Here is an 18,948-nt window from a genome sequence, read left to right as displayed (position 1 = left end):
GAATTATAGGGGTCCCAGAAGAAAAAGAGTAAAAAAGAAAAAAAAGTATGAGAAAATATTTGAAGACATTATAGTTGAAAACTTCCCTAACATGAAAAAGGAAAAAGCCACTCAAGCCCAGGAAGCCCAGAGAGTCCCATATAGGATAACCCAAAGAGAAACATGCTAAGATATATATTAATCAAACTAACAAAAAATAAACACAAGCAAAAAATATTAAAAGCAGCAAGGGAAAAGCAACAAATATAAAAGGGAATCCCCGTAAGGCAAACAGCTGATCTTTCAACAGAAACTCTTCAAGACAAAAGGGAATGGCAGGATATATTTAAAAAGATGAAAGGAAAAACTTACAGCCAAGATTACTCTATCCAGCAAGAATCTCATTCATCTTCAACAGAGAAATCAAAAGTTCTGCATATAAGCAAAAGTTAAGCAAATTCAGCAGCAACAAAGCGATTTTACAACAAATGCTAAAGGAACTTCTCTAGACAGGAAACACAGGACAAAGAAAAGACCTAAAAAAAAAAAAAATTAAAGTAAATGGTAATAGGATCATAAATATCAATAATTACCTTAAAGGTAAATGGATTAAATGCTCCAACTAAAAGACAAAGACTAGCTGAATGGATACAAAAACAAGACCAATATATGTGCTATCTACAAGAGATCCACCTCAGAACTAGGGACACATATAGACTGGAAGTGAGGGAATGGAAAAGATATTCCATGCAAATGGAAATCAAAAAAAACTGGGAGTCATAATTCTCATAACTGATAAAGCAGACTTTAAAATAAAGGCCATTACAAGAGACAAAGAGAGACACTACATAATGATTGAGGGATCAATCCAAGAAGAAGGCATAACAAAGATAAATATATGCACCCAACATCGGAGCACCTCAATACATAAGCAAATGCTAGCAAGTATGAAAGAGGAAATCAACAGTAACACAATAATAGTGGGGGACACTAACACCCTGCTCACACAAATGGAAGATCATCCAGACAGAAAATTAATAAGAAAACACAATCATCCAATGACACATGGATCAGATGGACCCAAGTGGTACCTACAGGACATTCCATCCAAAAACAATAAACAACAGTTTTTTCTCAAAGGCACATGAAACATTCTCCGGGATAGGTCACATCTTCGGTCACAAATCAAGGCTTGGTAAATTTAAGAAAGCCAGAATTGTATCAAGCATTTTTTTTTCCTACCACAACACTACAATATTAGGTATTAATTACAGGAAAAAACTGTAAAATCACAAACATATGCAGACTAAACAATGCACTTCTAAATGACAAAGAAGTCACTGAAGAAATCAGAGGAAATTTTTAAAAATACCTAGAAACAAATGATAATAATAACATTACAATGCTGAACTTATGAGATGTAGTAAAAGCAGTTCTAATGGGGAAGTTTGTAGCAATAAAAGCCTACCTGAAGATATGAGAAAAACACCAAATAAACAACCTAAACTTACACCTAAAGCAACTAGAAAAAGAACAACAACAAAAAAAAATCCAAACTGAGCAGAAGAAATCATAAAGATCAAAGCCAAAATAAAATGAAAGAGAAATGAAAGAAAAATAGCAAATATCAATAAAAACTAAAAGCTGCTTCTTTGAAAAGGTTAAAAAAAAAAAAAAAACACAAAACATTAGCCAGACTAACAAAGAAAAAGAGAGAGAAGATCTGAATCAAAAAAATTAGAAATGAAAAAGAAGTTGCAGCAGACAACACAGAAAAACAAAGGACTGTAAAAGACTAATTTAAATAGCTATAAGCCAATAAAATGGACAGCCTGGAAAAAAATAAACAAATTTTTAGAGAAGCACAATCTTCCAAGACTTAACCAGGAAGAAGTAGAAAATATGAATGGATCAATCACAAGCACTGAAATTGAAACTGTATTTAAAATCTTACAAAACAAAAAAGCACAGAGCCAGATGGCTTCGCAGGTGAATTCTATCAAACATTTAGAGGAAAACTGAGAAGGGGACGACAGAGGATGAGATGGCTGGATGGCATCACTGACTCCATGGACGTGAGTCTGAGTGAACTCTGGGAGTTGGTGATGGACAAGGAGGCCTGGCATGCTGCAATTCATGGGGTCGAGGAGTCGGACACAACTGAGCAACTGAACTGAACTGAATTGAAGACCTATCTTGCTCAATTCTTCCAAAAAAAAAAAAAAAAAACAAATGCAAAATAGGTAAAACTTCCAAACTCATTCTAGGAGACCAGCAAAACCTTAATACAAAAAACCAGAAGTTCAGTTCAGTTCAGTCATTCAATTGTGTTCAACTCTTTGCGACCCCATGGACTGCACCATGCCAGTCTTCCCATGCAGTCCAAGAGACTCTCAAGGGTCTTCTCCAACACCACAGTTCAAAAGCATCAGTTCTTCGGTGCTCAGCCTACTTTATAGTCCAACTCTCACATCCATACATAACTACTGGAAAAACCATAGCTTTGACTAGACAAACCTTTCTTGGCAAAGTAACATCTATACTTTTAAATATCTCTAAACTATCTACACTGGTCATAGCTTTTCCTCCAAGGAGCAAGTGGCTTCTAATTTCATGGCTGCAGTCACCACCTACAGTGATTTTAGAGGCAAAAAAAATAAAATAAAATCTGTCACTGTTTCCATTTTTTCCCCATCTATTTGCCATGAAGTGATGGGACTGGGTGCCATGATCTTAGTTTTCTGAATGTTGAGTTTTAAGCCAATTTTTCACTCTCCTCTTTCAATTTCATCAAGAGGCTCTTTAGTTCCTCTTCACTTTCTGCCATAAGGGTGGTGTCATCTGCATATCTAAGGTTATTGATATTTCTCCCGGAAATCTTGATTCCGGCTTGTGCTTCATCCAGCCCAACATTTCTCATGATGAACTCTGCATATAAGTTAAATAATCAGGGTGACAGTATACAGACTTCACATACTCCTTTCCCAACTTGGAGCCAGTCTGTTGTGCCATGTCCAGTTCTAACTGTTGCTTCTTGACCTGCATACAGATTTCTCAGGAGGCAGGTAAGGTGGCCTGGTATTCCCATTTCTTTAAGAATTTTCCACAGTTTGTTGTGATCCACAAGTCAAAGGCTTTGGCATAGTCAATAAAGCAAAAGTAGATGTTTCTCTGGAACTCACTTGCTTTTTCAATGGTCCAACAGATGCTCGCAATTTGATCTCTGGTTCCTCTGCTTTTTCTAAATCCAGCTTGAAGATCTGGAAGTACAAAGTTCACACACTGTTGAAGCCTGGCTTGGAGAATTTTGAGCATTAATTTCCTAGTGTGTGAAATGAGCGCAATTGTGCAGTAAGTTGAGCGTTCTTTGGCATTGCCTTTCTTTGGGATTGTGATGAAAATTGACTTTTCCAGTCCTGTGGCCACTGTTGAGTTTTCCAAATTTGCTGGAATATTGAGCACAGTACTTCCAAAGCATCATCTTTTAGGATTAAAAAAGCTCAACTGGAATTCCATCACCTCCACTAGCTTTGTTCATAGTGATGCTTCCTAATGCCCACTTGACTTCGCATTCCAGGATGTGTGGCTCTAGGTGAGTGATCACCCCATGGTGGTTATCTGGGTCATTGAGATTTTCTTTCTGTGTAGTTCTGTGTACTCTTGCCACCTCTTCTTAATATCTTCTGCTTCTGTTAGGTCCATATCATTTCTGTCCGTTATTGTGCCCATTTTTGCATGAAATGTTCCCTTGGCATCTCTAATTTTCTTGAAGAGATCTCTGTTCTTTCCCATTTTATTGTTTTCCTCTATTTCTTTGCATTGATCTCTGAAGAAGGCTTTCTTATCTCTCCTTGCTAGTCCTTGGAACTCTGCATTCAACTTGGTATATATTTCCTTTTCTCCTTTGCCTTTAGCTTCTCTTCTTTTCTCAGCTACTTGTAAGGCGTCCTCAGACAACCATTTTGCCTTTTTGCATTTCTTTTCCTTGGGGATGGTCTTGATCACTGCATCCTGTACAATGTCATGAACCTCCATCCATAGTTCTTCAGGCACTCTGTCTATCAAATCTAATCCCTTGAATCTATTTCTCGTATAATCATAAGGGATTTGATTTAGGTCATACCTGAATGATCTAGTGATTTCCCCTATTTTCTTCCATTTAAATCTGAATTTTGCAATAAGGAGTTCATGATATGAGCCATAGTCAGCTCCTGGTCTTGTTTTTGCTGACTGTAATAGAGCTTCTCCATCTTTGGCTGCAAAAAAATATAATCAATCTGATTTCAGTATTAACCATCTGGTGATGTCCATGTGTAGAGTCTTCTCTTGTGTTGTTGGAAGAGGGTGTTTGCTATGACCAGTGCATTCTCTTGGCAAAACTCTGTTAGCCTTTGCCCTGCTTCATTCTGTACTCCAAGGCCAAATTTGCCTCTTACTCCTGGTATCTATTGACTTCCTACTTTTGCATTCCAGTCCCCTATAATGAAAAAGACATCTTTTGGGGGGTGTTAGTTCTAGAAAGTCTTGTAGGCCTTCTTAGAACCATTCAACTTCCTCTTCTTCAGCATTACTGTTTGGGGCATAGACTTGGATTACTGTGATATTGAATGGTTTGCCTTGGAAACAAACAGAGATTATTCTGTTGTTTTTGAGATTGCATCCATGTACTGCATTTTGGACTCTTTTGTTGACTATGATGGCTACTCCATTTCTTCTAAGGGATTCTTGCCCACAGTAGATACAATGGTCACCTGAGTTAAATTTACCCATTTCAGTCCATTTTAGTTTGCTGATTCCTAAACTGTTGATGCTCACTCTTGCCATCTACTGTTTGACCACTTTCGATTTGCCTTGATTTATGAACCTAGCATTCCAGGTTCCTATGCAATATTCCTCTTTACAGCATCGGACTTTACTTCCATCACCAGTCACATCCACAACTGGATGTTGTTTGTGCTTTGGCTCCATCTCTTCATTCTTTCTGGAGTTATTTTTCCACTGATCTCGAGTAGCATATTGGGCACCTACTGACCTGAGGAGTTCACCTTTCAGTGTCCTATCTTTTCTTCTTTTCATACCGTTCATGGGGTTCTCAAGGCAAGAATACTGAAGTGGTTTGGCATTCCCTTCTCCAGTGGACTACATTTTGTCAGAATTCTCTACCATGGGTCTGTCTTGGGTAGCCCTACACAGCATGGCTCATAGTTTCCTTGAGTTAGACAAGGCTGTGGTCCATGTGATCAGATTGGTTAGGTTTCTGTGATTGTGGTTTTCAGTCTGTCTGACCTCTGATGGAGAAGGATAAGAGGCTTTTTGAAGCTTCCTGATGGGAGAGACTGACTGAAGGGGAAACTGGGTCTTGTTCTGATGGGCAGGGCCATGCTCAGTAAATCTTTAATCCAAATTTCTGTTGATGGGCAGGGGTGTGTTCCCTCCCTGTTATTTGATCTGAGGCCAAACTATGGTAGAGGTAATGAAGATAATGGTGACCTCTTTCAAAAGGTCCCATGCACACACTGCTACATCAGTGCCCTAAACCCTGCAGCAGACCACTGTTGACCTACATCTCTGCAGGAGACTCCTGGACACTCACAGGCAAGTCTGGGTCAGTCTCTTGCGGGGTCACTGCTCCTTTCTCCTGGGTCCTGGTGTGCACAAGGTTTTGTTTGTGCCCTCCAAGAGTCTGTTTCCCCAGTCCTGTGTAAGTTCTGGTGACTCTACTGTGGGGTTAACAGCGACTTTCTCCAAGAGGATTTATGCCATACCCAGGTCTACTGCACCCAGAGCCCCTGCCCCGGCCACAGTCCACTGCTGACCTGTACCTCCACAGGAGACACTCAAACACAGTTCTGTCTCAGTCTCTGTGGGGTCTCTGGGTCCTGGTGTGCACAAGGTATCTTTGAGCCCTCCTAGCATCTCTGGAGGGTATGGGGTTTGATTCTAAACATGATTTCACCCCTTCTACTGTCTTGCTGGGACTTCTCCTTTGCCCTTGGATGTCAGGTTCCTCCTCAAAGTCACTCCAGTGCCACATAGCTGCTGCTCCGGCACCACATAGCCACCTCTCCAGTGCCACCAGCCACCTCTCCAGCACTGCACAGCCACCGCTCCAGCATCTACCATCTTGTTGGGGCTTCTCTGTCCTTTGGATGTGGGGTATCTCCTCACAGTCGCTCCAGCACCATGCAGCCACCACTCCATCACTGTGGGACTTCTTAGTCCCCATAATTGCATTAATCTTTCTCCCATAATAAATTTCTATCTATCTATCTATCTCTCCTATTGTTTCTATTTCACTGTAGAACCTCAACTAATACAAGGAAAAACCCAAATAAACTCATGCCAAGATACATTATAATCAACTCCTGAAAACTAAAGATGAAGAAAAGAATATGTAAAACAGTAAGAAAGAAAGAACTCTTCATTTAAAGTAGGGGAAAAACAGAAAGATGGTAGATTTCTCATCAGAAACTATGTAGATCATAAGGAATTGGTACATCTTTTACATGCAAAAAGAACTGCCAACCCCACATCTTGTTACCAGTAAAAATCACCAATAGGAATGAAGGGGAAGTCAAGACATTCTCAGATGAGGAAAAGCAAAGAGATTCTGCCACAAGCAAACCTACCCTAAAAGAATGACCAAAGAGAGTTATCTAAACAGAAATAAAAATATATAATACAAAATCTGGAACATTGGGAAAAAAGAAAGAACAACTAAAAGAGAAAAAATGTAAGTAAATAAAATAGACTTTTCAGATTCTAAATTTGATGATTGAAGCAAAATTAAAATATTCCCTGATATCACTCTTAAAGTATGTAGAAAAAATATTTAAGATAATTATAAATGGGAGAAGATAAAAGGATTAAGTGAGGGTAAAGTTTTTATATTTCATCCAAACTGGTAAATATTGACCCCATTAGACTGTGACAAGTTATTTATGTATAATTTAATTCAACATGTAGTTATATATACAGTATTTAATAATTAAATATAATTTAGTAATTAGTGAGCAACCATAAAATATCTATCCAAATATAGACACTCAAAGTACTTCACTGATATATCAAAATGGAATTTTAAAGAAAGCACAAACAACTCACAAGAAAGTAGGATAAAGGAAATAAATAAAGAAGGAAAGCAACAGAAAATGAAGATTAAAATAACACACTTTATTGCTAACATTTAACAACTATACTAAATGTAATTGGTATAAATATACCAATTAGGTGACAGAGATTGACAAAGTGGACTTAAAAATGATCTAAATATGCCATTTACAAGAAATTCATTTCAAATACAATGATACAGGAAGGTAGAAAGCAAAGACTGGAAAAAGATATACCATGCAAACTTTCATCAAATGAAAATATACATAAGATTAATAAGCTATAAGAATATATAGTACAACACAGAATATAGTCAACATTTTATAATCAGTATATTGTATACCTGAAACTTATATAATATAGTACATCAACTATATCTCAACAAAAAAGTATGAATGACTATATTTATATCAGATAAAGTAACTGCGAGCAAAAGAAATTACTAGAGACAAAGACAGACATCACATATTGATATACAGATCAATCCATCAAGAAGATATAGCAAACCTAAATGTGTAATGTATCAAACAACAAAGCTAAGAAATATGTGAAGCAAAAATTATAGATTTGAGGAAAGAAATACAAATCCTTGACTATAGTTGGAGACTGCAGTACTCTTCTTTCAAAAATTGATAGAATATGAAGACAGAAAAGTAAGTACATAGAATATTTCAGCAACACCATCAGTCAATAGCATCTAACTGACAGTTATAAGATATTTCATTCACTAACAGAAGAATGCACATTCTCCTCAAGCGTTCATGGAACATTTACAGACTATTCCATATCTAGGGCCAAATAAACTTTAATGAATTTAAAGTATTATAATCATACAGTGTACATTATCTGACCACATGGGAGTCAAACTAGAAATGAGTAACAGAAAATTACAGGAAAATAAACACTTGGAAACTAAGCAAGACAATTTAAAATAGATCACTGATCAAAGGCAAATAAAAAATACATCAAACTGCATGAAATAGAAATACAACACATCAAAATTCATGGGACAAAGTGAAAAGAGAGCTGAGAGGAAAAACTTAGAACATTAAACATTTGAATTAGAATAAAGGAAATAGTTTAGTACCCTAAGTTTTCACCTTATAAAGCATAGGAAAAATGAGCTATATAAATCAAAGAAAGTATAAAGAAGGAAACAATAGAGATAAGAGCAACAATCAATGTAAGTGAAAACAGGAAAAAAAGGGGGGGGGAGGGAATTAAAGCAACAAAAAGCTGGCTTTTTGAAAAGTTCAATAAAATTTACAAACTCTAACAAGACTCTATCATTCTGCTTATTTAACTTACATGCAGAGTACATCATGCAAAATGCCAAGCTGGATGAAGCACAAGCTAGAATCAAGATTTCCAGGAGAAATATCAATAACCTCAGATATGCAGATGACTCCACACTTATGGCAGAAAGCAAAAACGAACTAAAGAGCTGCTTGATGAAAGTGAAAGAGGAGAGTGAAAAACTTAGCTTAAAACTCAACATTCAAAAAACTAAGATCACAGCATCCAGTTCCATCACTTCATGGCAAATAGATAGGAAACAATGGAAACAGTGACAGACTTTATTTTCTTGGACTCCAAAATCACTGTAGATGGTGACTGCAGCCATGAAATTAAAAGATGCTTTCTCCCTGGAAGAAAATATATGACCAACCTAGACAGCATATTAAAAAGCAGAGACATTTCTTTGCCAACAAAGGTCTGTCTAGTCAAAGCTATGGTTTTTCCAACAGTCATGTATGGATGTGAGAGTTGGACTCGCACAGCTGAGCGCCAAAGAATTGATGTTTTTGAACTGTGGTGTTGGAGAAGACTCTCGAGAATCCATTGAACTGCAAGGAGATCCAACCAGTCCATCATAAAGGAAATCAGTCCTGAATATTCACTGGAAGGACTGATGTTGAAGCTGAAACTCCAATATTTTGACCACCTGATGTGAAGAACTGACTCATTTGAAAAGACCCTGATGCGGGGAAAGATTGAAGCCAGGAGGAGAAGGGGATGACAGAGGATGAGATGGTTGGATGGCATCACTGACTCAGTGGACATGAGTTTGAGTAAACTCTGGGAGTTGGTGATGGACAGGGAGGCCTGGCATGCTGCAGTCCACGGGGTTGCAAACAGCTGGACACGACTGAGTGACTGAACTGAACTGAACTGACTGAAAATACTTCAAAAAAAAAAGAAAGTAGGGAGAGTCAGTCAATTTGATTTTAAGATTTTTATGCTATGGTAATCAAGACAACATGTTATCGGTCCAAGGATGAAGACAGATCAATAGAACAGAATAAAGAACCCAGAAACAGCTCCACACAAGTATAGCAAGTTGATTTTGACAAAGGCACACAAAATGTTCAATGAAAGAAGATAATTTTTTCAATAAATAGTGCTAGAGAAATTATCATAGCAAAAAAAAAAAAGGAACTTAATGACAAAATTAGTTCTTAATGGATCCTAGAAATAAATGTAAAATGTGAAACTATCACACTCATATAGTAGAAGATCTTTGCGACTTCGACTTTAGTGAGAAGTTTTCAGACATGAAGAATCAATAACTCAGGCTCTATCAAAATTAGAAGATTTTTCTCTGTGACTAATCATGTTAAGGAGGATGAAAGGACAAGCTATAGAATTGGGCGGGGGGTGGGGGGGTGGAACTTGCAAGCCACAGAGCTGACAAATGATTTGTGTCCAGAATACTTATATAATTTTCAAAACTTGACATTAAAAAAGCACACAATCCAATTAGAAAATGAGCAAAAAAAAAAAAAAAAAAAAACATGTAGAGACAATTGACTGAAGAGCATATATAGAGGGCAAATAAGCACAAGAAAAGATGTTTAGCATCACTGCACACTAGGGAAGTGCAACTTAAGACCACGTCATGATGAGATCTAATTCCTCTTCTGTGTCCTGCTACTGAAACAGATGAAATAATTTTTTAAATAATAATAATAACAATACCAAATGCTGGTAAAGATGTGAGGATTCTGCATCTCTCATAACTGCTGTGAGCATGTAAAAAGATTCAGCTACTCTGGAAAAGAATTTGGCAGTTTTTTTTTTAAGATAACTGTGGCTAACTTACACAGTAATCATTTGGGGGCATTATTACCAGACAAAAAATCACACACTCCCAGTGAAACAAAGACACTCCTGTTGGGTATGGCAGAAATGACCTCCCAGAATCCAGGGCAAATGCCAGGCATCTCTTTAGCCAAAGAAGGAGAAACTCTATGCAGTCAGCAAAAACAAAATCTAGAGCTGACTGTGGCTCAGATCATTGGCTCCCTATTGCAAAATTCAGGCTTAAATTGAAGAAGCTAAGGAAAATCACTAGGCCACTTCACCTAAATCAAATCCCTTATGATTATACAGGAGACGTGATGAAGCAGTTCAAGGAATAGGTCTGGTAGAGAGAGTGTCTGAAGAATTACAGACAGAGGCTCATAACATACAGGAGGCAATGACCAAAACCATTCCAAAGGCGGCGGGGGGGGGGGGGGGGGGGGGTGTGGCGGGAATGAAAGAAGGCAAAGTGGTTGTCTGAGGAGGGTTACAAATAGCTGAGGGAGGGAGAGAAGTGAAAGGCAAAGGAGAAAGGGAAAGATATACCCAACTGAATGCAGAGTTCCAGAGAATAGCAAGGAGAGATAAGATGGCCTTCTTCAACAAACACTGCAAAGAAATAGAGGAAATAATAGAATAGGAAAGATTAGCGATCTCTTCAAGAAAATTAGAGATACCAAGGGAACATTTCATGCAAAGATGAGCTCAATAAAGGACAGAAATGGTATGGACCTAGCAGAAGCAGAAGATATTAAGAAGAGATGGCAAGAATACACAGAAGAACTGTACAAAAAAGATCTTCACGACCCAGATAATCACGATGATATGATCACTCATCTAGAGCCAGACATCCGGGAATGTGAAGTCAAGTGGGCCTTAGAAAGCATCACTACGAACAAAGCTAGTGGAGGTAATAGAATTCCAGTTGAGCTCTTTCAAATCCTGAAAGATGATGCAGTGAAAGTGCTGCACTCAATATGCCAGCAAATTTGGAAAACTCAGCAGTGGCCACAGGACTGGAAAAGGTCAGTTTTCATTCCAATCCCAAAGAAAGGCAATGCCAAAGAATGCTCAAACTACTGCACAATTGCACTCATCTCACATGCTAGTAAAGTAATGCTCAAAATTTTCCAAGCCAGGCTTCAGCAATATGTGAACCGTGAACTTCCTGATGTTCAAGCTGGTTTTAGAAAAGGCAGAGGAACCACAGATCAAATTGCTAACATCCGCTGGATCATGGAAAAAGCAAGAGAGTTCCAGAAAAACATCTATTTCTGTTTTATTGACCATGCCAAAACCTTTGACTGTGTGGATCACAATAAACTGTGGAAAATTCTGAGAGAGATGGGAATACCAGACCACCTGACCTGTCTCTTGAGAAATCTGTATGCAGGTCAGGAAGCAACAGTTAGAACTGGACATGGAACAACACACTGGTTCCAAATAGGAAAAGGAGTACATCAAAACCGTATATTATCACCCTGCTTGTTTAACTTATATGCAGAGTACATCATGAGAAACGCTGGACTGGAAGAAACACAAGCTGGAATCAAGATCGCTGGGAGAAATATCAATAACCTCAGAGATGCAGATGACACCACCCTTATGGCAGAAAGTGAAGAGGAACTAAAAAGCCTCTTGATGAAAGTGGAAGTGGAGAGTGAAAAAGTTGGCTTAAAGCTGAACATTCAGAAAATGAAGATCATGGCAATTGGTCCCATCACTTCATGGGGAATAGATGGGGAAACAGTGGAAACAGTGTCAGACTTTACTTTATGGGCTCCAAAATCACTGCAGATGATGACTGCAGCCATGAAGTTAAAAGACGCTTACTCCTTGGAAGGAAAGTTATGTCCAACCTAGATAGCATATTGAAAAGCAGAGACATTACTTTGCCAACAAAGGTCCATCTAGTCAAGGCTATGGTTTTTCCAGTGGTCATGTATGGATGTGAGAGTTGGACTGTGAAGAAGGCTGAGCGCCAAAGAATTGATGCTTTTGAACTATGGTGTTGGAGAAGACTCTTGAGAGTCCCTTGGACTGCATGGAGATCCAACCAGTCCATTCTGAAGGAGATCAGCCCTGGGATTTCTTTGGAGGGAATGATGCTGAAGCCGAAACTCCAGTACTTTGGCCACCTCATGGGAAGAGTTGTCTCTTTGGAAAAGACTCTGATGCTGGGAGGGATTGGGGGCAGGAGGAGAAGGGGACAACAGAGGATGAGATGGCTGGATGGCATCACTGACTTGATGGACGTGAGTCTGGGTGAACTCCGGGAGTTGGTGATGGACAGGGAGGCCTGGCGTGCTGTGATTCATGGGGTCACAAAGAGTTGAACATGACTGAGCGGCTGAACTGAACTGATTCATTTATTTAGTTGTATCAATCTCACTCCCCCAGAATATGAGCTCCATGAAGTCAGCATGTGTACTATTTTATTCACAAGGGTCTTTATAAGCAAGGGTCTTAGTGTCTGCCATGAAGAGCTTTCTTAATAATTTGCTCCACAAATGGCAGAAGATAGAGAAAGAAGAGACAGGCTAGAGGACTTAATAGAAGGTTGAGGCGGAGAAAGAGGAAGAGGAGGAGGAAGAACCACTGCACCACTGTCATCCAGCAGCCAGGTTGTGAAAATGTGGTGAAGTGGAGTGAAGTGAAAGTTGCTCAGTCATGTTTTGCAACTCCATGGTCTATACAGTCCATGGAATTCTCTAGGCCAAAATACTGGAGTGGGTAGCCTTTCCCTTCCCCAGTGGCTCTTCCCAATCCAGAGATCAAACCCAGGTCTCCAGCACTCATACATGAGTGATGGCAAAAAAGCAAACAAACAAAAAACCACACATAGGATAATGCAGGGTGCTAAACCTCTGAGAATGGCTCTCAATTTCACCTGAACACCAGAATCACTAGGAGTGTCTGTATAAACACCAGTGCGGGGCCACACCCCAATCAGCTGTGTTTACAGCTCTCAGGGGTGGGAAATGAATCTATTCTGCCAAGCTTCCCAGGAATCTTGTTGGGCAATCAAATTCAAAACATGGACCCAGGAAGGGAGGGGACATGCAGAGAGAGAAAAGGGCAGGAGGACAAGCTGCCCTTGCAGGGCTGCCCCAGGGAATGGGAGACATATTCCTGCCTCTCTGCCCTTGAGCCTCTCTTCCCTTCTTCACAGGATAGAGACCTCTACTGTCCAGACACTTTTCCATTAGGGAGGAAAGGAGCTTGTCCAGGAACTGGTGAAATTATGTCCTTTGCCCCCTATCAGCACCACAGGACCATCATCTGGGTCATGGTTAATGTCATCTTGACTGGGCTATTGTTGTTCAGTCACTCAATCATGTCTGATTCTTTTTGATCCCGTGGACTGCAGTACACCAGGCTTCCCTGTCCTTCACTGTCTCCCAGAGCTTGCTCAGACTCATGTCCATTGAGTTGGTGATGCCATCCAACTATTTAATCCTCCATCATCCCCTTCTGCTCCTGCCATCACTCCTTCCCAGCATCAGGATCTTTTCCAGAGTCAGCACTTGCCCTCAGGTGGCCAAAGTATTGGAGCTTCAGCTTCAGAATCAGCATCAGTTCTTTCAATGGATATTCAGGATTGATTTCCTTTAGGATTGACTGGTTTGATCTCTGTACAGTCCAAGGGAGTCTCAAGAATCTTCTCCAGCACCACAGTTTGAAAGCATCAATTCTTCAGTGCTCAGTCTTCTTTATGGACCAATTCTCACATCCGTATGTGACCACTGGAAAAACCATAGCTTTGACTATATGGACCTTGTAGGCAAAGTAACGTCTCTGCTTTTTAATATGCTAAGTTTTTCATAGCTTTTCTTACAAAGAGCAAGCATCTTTTAATTTCATGGCTGCAGTCACCATCTGCAGTGATTTTGAAGCCAAAAGAATAAAGTCTGTCATGGTTTCCATTGTTTTCCTCTATTTTCCATGAAGTGATGGGACCAGAGGCCATGATCCTCATTTCGTGAATGTTGAGTTTTAAGCCAGCTTTTTCACTCTCTTCTTTGACCTTCATCAAGGGGCTCTTTTGTTCTTCACTTTCTGCCATAAAGATGGTGTCATCTGCACATTTGAGGTTATTGATATTTCTCCCAGCAATCTTGATTCCAGATTGTTTCATGTGTGATTCAAACTGTTTCTTCTTGACCTGCATAGAGGTTTCTCAGGAAGCAGGTAATGTGGTCTGTTGTTCCCATCTCTTTAAAAATTTTTTACAGTTTGTTGTGATCCACACAAAAGCTTTAGTGTAGTCAATGAAACAGAAGCAGATGTCTTTCTGGAGTTCTCTTGCTTTTTTCATGATTAACAAATGTTGGAAATTTGTTGATCTCTGGTTCCTCTGCCTTTTCTAAATCCAGCTTGTATATCTGAAAGCTCTCATTTCACATGCTGTTGAAGCCTAGCTTGAAGGGTTTTGAACATGACCTTGCTAGCATGTGAAATGAGTGCAATTTTGTGGTAGTTTGAACACTCTTTGACACTACCCTTCTTTGGGATTGGAATGAAAACTGACCTTTTCCAGTCCTGCGGCCACTGCTGAGTTTTCCAAATTTGCTGGCATATTGAATGCAGCACTTTCACAGAAACATCTTCTAGGATTTGAAATAGATCAGCTGAAATTCCATCACCTCCATTGCTTTGTATGTAATGATGCTTCCTAAGGCTCACTTGTTTTGCACTCTAGGATGTCTGGCTATAGGTGAGTGATCACACCATCATGATTATCTGGGTCATTAAGATCTTTTTTTTTATCATTCTTCTGTGTGTTCTTGCCTCCTCTTCTTAATATCTTCTGCTTCTGTTAGGTCCATACCATTTCTGTCCTTTATCGAGCCCATCTTTGCATAAAATGTTCCCTTGATAGTTCTAATTTTCTTGAAGAGATCTTTCCCATTCTGTTGTTTTCCTCTATTTCTTTGCATTGATCACTGAGGAAGGCTTTCTTATCTCTCCTCGCTATTTTTTGGAACTCTGCATTCAGATGCTTATATCTTTCCTTTTCTCCTTTGCTTTTCGCTTCTCTTCTTTTCACAGCTATTTGTAAGGCCTCCCCAGACAGACATTTTGCTTTTTTGCATTTCTTTTCCAAGGGGATGGTCTTGATCCCTGTCTCCTGTACAATGTCACAAATCTCTGCCCATAATTCATCAGGCACTCTATCTATCAGATCAAGTCCCTTAAGTCTATTTCTCACTTCCACTGTATAATCATAAGCGATTTAATTTAGGTCATAACTGAATGGTCTAGTGGTTTTCCCTACTTTCTTCAATTTCAGTCTGAATTTGGCAATAAGGAGTTCATGGTCTGAGCCACAGTCAGCTCCTGGTCTTGTTTTTGCTGAGTGTATAGAGCTTCTCCATCTTTGGCTGCAAAGAATATGATCAATCTGATTTTGGTGTTGACCATCTGGTGATGTCCATGTGTAGAGTCTTCTCTTGTGTTGTTGGAAGAGGGTGTTTGCTATGACCAGTGCATTTTCTTGGCAAAACTCTATTAGCCTTTGCCCTGCTTCATTCTGTATTCCAAGGCCAAATTTGCCTGTTACTCCAAGTGTTTCTTGACTTCCTACTTTTGCATTCCAGTCCCTTATAATGAAAAGGACATCTTTTTTAGGTGTTAGTTCTAAAAGGTCTTGTAGGTCTTCATAGAACCATTCAACTTCAGCTTCTTCAGCATTACTGGTTGGGGCATAGGCTTGGATTACAGTGATATTGAATGGTTTGCCTTGGAAACAAACAGAGATCATTCTGTCATTTTTGACATTGCATCCACGTACTGCATTTCGGACTCTTTTGTTGACCATGATGGCTACTCCATTTCTTCTAAGGGATCCCTGCCCACAGTAGTAGATATAATGGTTGTCTGAGTTAAATTCACCCATTCCAGTCCATTTTAGTTCATTGATTCCTAGAATGTCAACGTTCACTCTTGCCATCTACTGTTTGACCACTTCCAATTTGCCTTGATTCATGGATCTAACATTCCAGGTTCCTATGCAGTATTGCTCTTTACAGCATCAGACCTTGCTTCTATCACCAGTCACATCCACAACTGGGTATTGTTTTTGCTTTGGCTCCATCCCTTCATTCTTGCTGGAGTTATTTCTCCAATGATCTCCAGTAGCATATTGGGCCCCTACTGACCTGGGGAGTTCCTCTTTCAGTATCCTAGCATTTTGCCTTTTCATACTGTTCATGGGACTCTCAAGGCAAGAATACTGAAGTGGTTTGCCATTCCCTTCTCCAGTGGACCACATTCTGTCAGACCTCTCCACCGTGACCCGCCCATCTTGGATGGCCCCACAGGGCATGGCTTAGTTTTGTTGAGTTAGACAAGGCTGTGGTCCATGTGATCAGATTGGCTAGTTTTCTGTGATTATGGTTTCAGTGTGTCTGCCCTCTGATGCCCTCTAGCAACACCTACTGTCTTACTTGGGTTTCTCTTACCTTGGACGTGGGATATCTCTTCACGGCTACTCCAGCAAAGCACAGCCACTGCTCCTTACCTTAGATGAGGGGTATCTCCTCATGGCCACCCTCCTGACCTTGAACGTGGACTAGCTCCTCTTGTCCCTCCTGCACCCACACATCCACCGCTCCTCGGACATGGGGCTGCTCCTCTCGGCTGCCACCCCTGACCTCAGGCATGGGGTAGCTCCTCTAGGCTGCTCCTTTGCCATCGCAGCCTGGCACCCTCAGTCACTGCCCCTGACATTGGGTGAGGGGTAGCTCCTCTTGGCCACGCTTCTACGCAGTCCATGGCAGCCAGCACGCTTCTGCACCATCCCTCACAGCCGGCGCACTTCTGCCCACCAAATAGAAGGTGTTTGCATTCTTCATACCAGAGAATTACCTCTTGAGACAAGATTAAAGGAGTGCAGGCCCTGCATACACCCTGATCCTTATCAGTAAGGATCTTGAACTTACCGTTGAACTATTACTATAAAATTCCTCACCAAATCCTTCCACATTGGCACACACAGCTTTTGAGGGACAAGAGCTCACTGTGTGCCTGGAAAAACAATAAAATTATCCTTTTCTACTCTACACAAAACTGTCTCTGATATTCAATTCAGCACTGGTGCACAAAGGCTGTTTTCAGCATCACAGGTGCACCTGCTGGTATTCAGAGCAGAAGCACCCTCTCTCAGTCTGTTGGTACCTTCCCAGCTGCCCTCCCCTGAGAAAAGGAGAAGCAGGGGCTGTTTTTCTTGGCCTTGTCTGCCTCATTATAGTAGAAAATGAGGAATGAGCATGGCTTGGCCTGGGTGGGGCACAGAGGCTCAGGAAATGGCTGAAGAAAAAGAACAGTGTGGGCCCCAGTAGTTCAGGAGGGCTTTCCAAGGGAGGTGACCCATTCACTATGATTAGAAAGGGCAGAGAGAGTGACTCCCTGCCTGCTCTGCATCCTTGAATTGAGCCTAACTCATGCCTAATCCCAAGGACGGGGGAGCCTGGTGGGCTTCCGTCTCTGAGGTCGCACAGAGTCAGACACGACTGAAGCGACTTAGCAGCAGCAGCAGCAGCATGCCTAATACGAGCTACTCCTTGATCTCCCTCCCACGGGTGAGTGAAGAAAGAGGAGGAGCCTCCTCTGTTGGTGAGCAGAGCTCTTCCTTGCTGCCCACCTTCAGGGTACACCCTTGTCTATGATGGGGGTGGGGCACTGCCCACATTAGCTCTTACCTTGCTATTTCCATGGCACTGCCCTTGTGAAGTGTAGACAGGTTCCAGCTGGTGGAGGCTCTCCTTGTCAGAGATCAATGGCCCACCTGCCAACAGCCATGATCCACTTTCTGCCTGACATAAGTTTGTCAGGATGGTTTGATGTGTTTTCTAGAAAGTAAATGAAAAGTTTTCTTCTTTTCTTTTTTTTTAAACAAAAAAGCTTTACCTTGGTCCCTTCATGTACATGAGTGGCCTGAATTCCTGTGCAAAGAGAGAAGATGAGAAGTCTCAGGAATTTCCTGCTCATTGGAACAGTGTGACAGTGCTGCAGGCTGCCCGCTTCAGGTGGGCTGAACCTAGAGATGGATTTTGAGGGCAGATTCTGAAGCCCCTCTCTTAAAGCCCACCTAGAGCTCTACCTGGAAATGGAATATTTTCTGACATATTACTAAACAAGGATGTTGCAGCCATCAGGGATTCCAGCCCTCCAAATGTGAATTTCTGAGCCCAGGCAGAACAATGCCTGGTATCCAACAAGTTGCTTCCACTCCCTACAGTGAGCAAGGAATTAAGGATGTGAATAATCAAATCACAGCATGCTGGCCCCAGACAGCTGAGATACATATGAAAGGAATGATTTCAGTAACCCCAGACTCTTGCATTTTCCCATACATAGAAAAATGTTAAATTCCTCAGCTTGAAATATCTGGGTTTTCTTAGTTAACAATTTTTGATGTTCAGACTACCCACCCCTTGCTGCAAGTTTCTATATAACTCCTCCCTCTCCTTGAATCAATTTTCTCAGTCACTTGACATGCTGTCTCCTGGGAGCTTGAAGTCCTAAAAATTCCCACCAAATAAAACATAGCTCTCAAGTTCTAGGTTGTGACTACTTTTTTAAGCCAACAGTTTTGGCAACCACCACGAAGGGACTCAGAGCAGATTCCTCTCCTCTGCCTGAACTCTGTGAGGATACAGGGCGTTGGTACCAGCAGAGGTCCCATGCTTGTTCTCAGTTTATATCCTCCAGGTCAGAGACTTCCTTCTAAAACAAAAACATTTTAGTTAGAGATAGTGATATACTCAGCTG

General features: G+C 40.6%; 1 long non-coding RNA gene across 1 annotated transcript in view; it reads right to left on the bottom strand.

Annotated features, from left to right (window-relative positions):
• The window catches only part of LOC147378786 (uncharacterized), a 46,921-nt gene extending 28,537 nt beyond the window's left edge, over nt 1-18,384 (bottom strand). Inside the window, exon 1 of the long non-coding RNA XR_015153389.1 lies at nt 17,877-18,384. This is a non-coding gene — a long non-coding RNA (uncharacterized LOC147378786). The remainder of the gene's footprint in view (nt 1-17,876) is intronic.
• Between the last annotated feature and the right edge of the window lie 564 nt (nt 18,385-18,948).

The sequence above is a fragment of the Bos grunniens genome, chromosome 2 (assembly GCF_055505025.1).
Source record: "Bos grunniens cultivar Pamir isolate PY7600 chromosome 2, Bosgru_T2T1.0, whole genome shotgun sequence".
Classification (NCBI taxonomy): Eukaryota; Metazoa; Chordata; class Mammalia; order Artiodactyla; family Bovidae; genus Bos; species Bos grunniens.
This window is presented reverse-complemented; position numbering and strand designations above follow the sequence as displayed.